Here is a 5,574-nt window from a genome sequence, read left to right on the forward strand (position 1 = left end):
GGCTGCGCCCCCATTGGCCGCGGCCGCACCATCTGCGCGGGGGGGCGGGGCGAGCGAGCGGGGGGGCGGGAAGGGGCGGGGCATTCGCTCCCGCCCCGCCTACTCGAACGGCCCCGCCCACTCCCGTTCCCGTCCCGCTATGCAGCCTTTAAGAAGGGGGCGGGGCGGGGGGGTGCGCTCCTCGGTGGGGGGTTTTGTGTCTTTGGTGAAGTCATTGTGAGGTTTCAGAGTTAACAGCTTGTGGAAAAAAGGATTGGCTTTCGCAACCACCCCCCTCCCCAGTTCCAGCTGCTGTCGAAAGTTGTTTATGCGGTGTCACTGGCAGGTCTAATGAAGAAAGATCACAGAGGTGTAGAGTGGTTGGAAGAGACCTTGAAGATCATCCAGTTCCAACCCCTTTGCCACGGGCAGGGACACCTCCCACCAGACCAGGCTGGTCAAGGCCCCATCCAGCCTGACCTTGAACACCTCCATGGATGGGGCAGCCACAGCTTACCCGGGCAGCCTGTGCCGGTGTCTCACCACCCTCATCGTGAGGAACTTCTTCCTAATGTCACCGTCATTATGTGTAATGTTGTATCCTAAGTCAGAGTGTGGACCCGTCAGGGTACGCTGCCCAGTGAGTAAGATAACTGAAAACAGACTAAGATAACTGAAAAAAGAGACAAGACAGAAAGCCAGGAGTGAATTGGAAGCTGAACATATCCAAAGGCTTACATGGACAGCTTTAAATCCTTCAACTTCAGCCTCAAATGGCTGTTAGGGCTGAAGTCGTAACCTGTTTTTCTCCTAGCTAATTCATCAGTCTCTTATTCTAGCAGCCATAGAGGATACAGAAATGGAATTTCAGTGAGCAACGCTGCCGAGTCCCGTTTTGAATGTTTTTACAGACTTCATTAAAAATGACACAAAGGATCATAGAATCATCGCATGGTTTGGGTTGGAAGGGACCTTAAAGGTTATCCAGTTCCAACCCTCCTGACATGGGCAGGGACACCTCCTACAGACCAAGCTACCCCATCCAACCTGGCCTTGAACACCTCCAGGGATGGAGCATCCACGGCTTCTCTGGACATGTGCCAACACCTCACCACCCTCACAGTAAAATATTTCTTCCTCATATCTAATCTAAATCTCCCCTCTTTCAGCTGAAAACTGTTACCACTCATCCTATCCCTGTACTCCCTGATAAGTAGCCCCTCCCCATCTTTCCTGTAGGCCACCATTAAGTACTGGAAGCCTGCTATAAAGTCTTCTTGGAGTCTTCTCTAGGTCAAATAAACCTAGGTCTCACCCTATTCTTGTATGGGTGGGATGTGTTCCAGCATTTGGATCACCTTCGTGGTCTCCTCTGGACTTGCTCTAACAGCTCCATGTTCTTCTTGTGCTGAGGACTCCCGAACTGCGTGCAGTACTCCAGGTGAGGTCTCACAAGAGCAGGGCAGAGGAGCAGAATCACCAGGTGTAATGGCAAAGTACTGTGTGTGGGAGTGCCCTTCCGGGATTCAATCATTTGTTCTTCTGTTTTTTTCTTCATGGAGACATGCAGCGCTGCGTGCAGTACTGACTGCTGCACTACCATCGCTCGCTGTGCCCTGAGGCTAAGCACAGGGCATTGCCACTTGAGGCATTTAAAGATAGGGGAAATTTTCTTATAGGTAAGTAAAGCAGCATTACTCACTGAAATTACATTCCTGTATCCTCTATGGCTGCTTGAATAGGAGATTGATGAATTAGCTAGGAGAAAAATAGGTTACGACTTCAGCCTTAAAAGTCATTTGAGGCTAAAGTTGAAGGATTTAAAGCTGTCAATGTAAGACTTTGGATATGTTCAGCTTCCAATTCACTCCTGGGTTTCTGTCTTCTTTCTTTTTTTTTTTTTTGGTTATCTTAGTCTGGAATTATTGGCTTGCACATTTCCCTACATTTTCTCATTCTGACTCTGGTCTTTACCTGCTTTACTGGCCGAGTTCCCCGTGTGCTGGGGGAGGTTTCTGCAGCTGGGCAGGGTGCCCTCTCTCCAGTGAAATGCCACTGTCAGTGCTGCTTTCAGAGGCTTCCCTCGGGTATCGCAGTAGGTCACACATATCCACAGAAATAAGGATGCTCCAAGTGCGTGTCCTCTGTCTGAAGCCTCATGGCAGATCTTAAGAACAATCAGTCTGTGTTAGACAAGGAGTTTCTGGCATGACTCAATGCCAAGGGCCAGCTGAAGTTTTGGCAGAGGTATGAAAGTCAGCTTTTCTTCATACCTTTAAATCTTTATTTCCTATTTTTTTTATTATTCACTTAACCAACACAAAGAAAAGCTGTGATGGGGAGGATGCTATGCTGCCTTGTCCCTCGTGCCTTTTATTAACGTAAGATAATGGGAATTCTGCATACCTCAACAGGCATCCCTAATGCATTTAGTGACAAACAACCCAATAAAGCAAGCAGCCCGCAAGTACATGGGATCATTTTCACCCTTATGCCCTGCACAAAGCTGTTGCAATCATGTAGGCAGAGTTTGCTGAGCCCAGCCTGGATGAAAAGGTGCTGGCGTCCAGGGCAGGCTGAGCTCAGTGCCTCCTCCAGGGATGTACTGAGGTTTATACCTTCTTAGGAAATGACTTTAAAAAGTTGGTTTAACAATTTATAGCAAGGAAGACTCTTAATATGAGTTAACAGTAAATTAGGTATATAGGAAATATGGTCTCTAGTTAATGCTTTGGATTTCCTCAGTGAATATTTTCTGAAGGTCCAAAAGGTCATTTGGGTAGCATTAAAAGAGAAGTTTTTCATATTTAAGGAAATTGAATTTTCAGAATGAACTCATCAATGTCATCCAAAAAACTGCTTTTCCTTCCACAGAGTCAGTTCTCATCAGTCCGGATGTTACTTTTCCCATCTATCACTTATTCCTGATGTGGAAGTAATGCGATAGCGGATGCTTCTAGGAAAATCTGCTGTGCTGTGCATGGCTTCAGTTCTTCTCTGTTTCAGGGTAGGGAATTTATTTTCACTTTCTCAGCGGAGCACGTCCATCCTTTCATATGGTATTAGTTACATGCAATCGTCATGCTCTTCTCTGCAAGTATTTGTTTTACCACACAGAAAAAGAAAGGATCAGCAACCCCAATGCAGCTGTGTCCGTCCTGACCTTTTAACAGACATTAGAGTTTTGAGGGAATGCTCTGTGCTTTGTTTTTCACACATGTCAACAGCATCATTGATTATGGGGCTTGTTTGGGATTTTAGGAGAGCTGCTGGACCCGTGCAGTATAGACACAGCAGAAGAGTGACATAGTTTTGTAAGAGGTTTGCTAGAGGATGAGTGTTTTCCATATTTAATTTTCATGAGCAGCTAACGCTTGTCTGCCATTGCAGGCAACACTGTCTCCATTCCAGGCTTTCACTATTTTAAATTACATGCAGAACAGGCCCCTGTCTCTGCCAAGTTCATGAGAAACTTGTGAAATAATCACAGATAAGCTTTCAAATGAGAACTTGCACCTCTGAACTCCAAAGCATGCAGGAATGGCTGCTGCATGCTTGTGCTCAGAGGCTATAGAGCCATTATGGACCCTTTCCCCAGGGCTCTGGGCGCAAGCATCACCCCACACTGCATCTCCTCTGTGGGGCAGGGACAAGAGTGCTGCGCCCAGGGAGTGAAGGAGAGAGGTGAGCACTGTGCAGAGAGTTCAGCTCTCACAGCGCTGGTGGCTGGCACGCACAGCGCAGCAGCTGCCAGGCTGCCAAGCTGCCAGCCCTCTCTGCCTGCATCGCCCCACACACCAGCCTAGCACTGCTGACCAAGATCTTGAAAGTCATTGGCACCACACAAGAGAAACCTTCCTTTGTTGGACAGGAGATTCAAAGTCCCCCATCTGTGGGAAGAATCAAAGGGCTGGGGTTGCTTCGTTGTTCGGTGCAGGACAGAGTTGAGGAGATGCAGTTTGGTGGCAAGGGCAGAGATCTGCAGTGCAGATGCAAGGCTGAGCCCTGGAGTGGCTGACAGCGACTGCAGTGTATGAGGGCGAAGAGATGGAGGTTAGCGTGATGAGAAGTTGAAGGGAAATTATGTCTTGGAGAGTTATGTTCTCTGAAATACTCAGTTTTCTTTCCTAAGCAAGACAAGCTCTGTAGGTGGATTTAAAGTGCTGAAAAGCCATTATGGCTATGGTGAACAGTCCCCCTGGCTCAGTGTGGAGCAGCCATTCTGCACAGAACTGTCCATCCTGCACAGAACTCTGTTCTGTGCTTTTACCTCTTTAACTTCTGGTACTTGGCTGCAGGATGTTAGATGAAGCCAGGGAGCTGAGGTGCAACCTAGCAAAGAGCAGCTCTTCAGTGCCAGGGACATACAGCTGTGTCCGGATTTTGGCCAAAGCAAAACATCCACCAAGTTGCCTGGTTTGGAAGAGCACCTGGGATGAGGAGTGTATCGGGTGCAATTACCCTAATGCCACACAAGCTGTATGCTAAGCTCCAGTACTGGATCTGGTGAAACTTGTCTGGTTACAGGGGTTGTTCATTACAGTTGAATCTTAATTCCCATCTTTGACATCCAAGGTTTTTCTCGCAGTGCAGCTGGGAAACTTACCTTGTGTAGAGAAGCAAGGCAGAATTTGTAGAGGCCATGTGGGACTGTGCAGTCCCAAAGTGTGCACAGTTCATCTCCTGCAGTGTGTGGTTGTGTGGCCATGAGGCAGGTTTGGGATGGTGAGGCACTGACCATCTCATCAGGCTGCCTGACAGGATCAATATTTTGGGAGTGCTGCAAAACTTTGTAGTTTTGTAGGGGTATTGACTGGTAGTTCATGTCTATCTGAAAATTCAAGCTTCTAGAATGATATTTACTAAGAAAACGCCAGCTTCATTTAAAAAAGAAAAAGTTTCATTCCTTCTGATTGCTTAGAAAAGCTTGAAAGGCATAAACCTGATGGACCTAAAACCTACGTCTGAACAAAAAAAGAGGCAAAATATAGTAAGCATTAAAATTTTACAATCTTAAGCTGGTGTCTTGGTTTCTAGGCAGTTTTCACAACATTAAAACATTGGGAATGAGAATAATGTTGAGATGGAAATTAAAAAATCTTTCATGCCTACAGACTACAAATGAATATTTTTTTGCAATAGAGAGTAGTGCAAGTTTTTTTTTTTTCTCCCCAGCCTCGTATCTGTAAGGTAACAACGGCTCCTGGAGTAGCTGCTGCATCTCCTCTTGGACTATGGGGAGAGCTTGCACCGAAGGAGAAGGGGAGTGGATTTTGCCCTCTGTGTCATCTGCCATGAACTGCTCGAGGTACAATCTCTGCAAATATTTCCCCTTCAGCTGTATTCAGGCAGAAATGAATACTCTCCTAAACAGTCCTGCTCAAGCGTCCATAAAAGGTCCCAGTTGGAAAATATAATATTTCCAACTGTTTGGGCTGAACATTGTCCTTTGTGATTGCCTCTTTGTTCTCATCATTCCTCCTACTGCGCCCACTGGCTTCGTCCTCTTATTCCTCCATTCTCTTTGCATTCAGGTGCTTTCCTGGTTCATCTTCATCTCCAATGTGTTGTGAAATGAGTATGATGTTTGCTGTC

At 46.7% G+C, this 5,574-nt stretch overlaps 1 long non-coding RNA gene across 1 annotated transcript in view; it reads left to right on the forward strand.

The window, feature by feature from the left end:
• The window catches only part of LOC128853286 (uncharacterized), an 88,986-nt gene extending 83,713 nt beyond the window's left edge, over positions 1 to 5,273 (forward strand). The window contains exon 4 of the long non-coding RNA XR_008451726.1: positions 5,155 to 5,273. This is a non-coding gene — a long non-coding RNA (uncharacterized LOC128853286). The remainder of the gene's footprint in view (positions 1 to 5,154) is intronic.
• Positions 5,274 to 5,574: the final 301 nt, after the last annotated feature.

The sequence above is a fragment of the Cuculus canorus genome, chromosome 11 (assembly GCF_017976375.1).
Source record: "Cuculus canorus isolate bCucCan1 chromosome 11, bCucCan1.pri, whole genome shotgun sequence".
NCBI classification, from domain to species: Eukaryota; Metazoa; Chordata; class Aves; order Cuculiformes; family Cuculidae; genus Cuculus; species Cuculus canorus.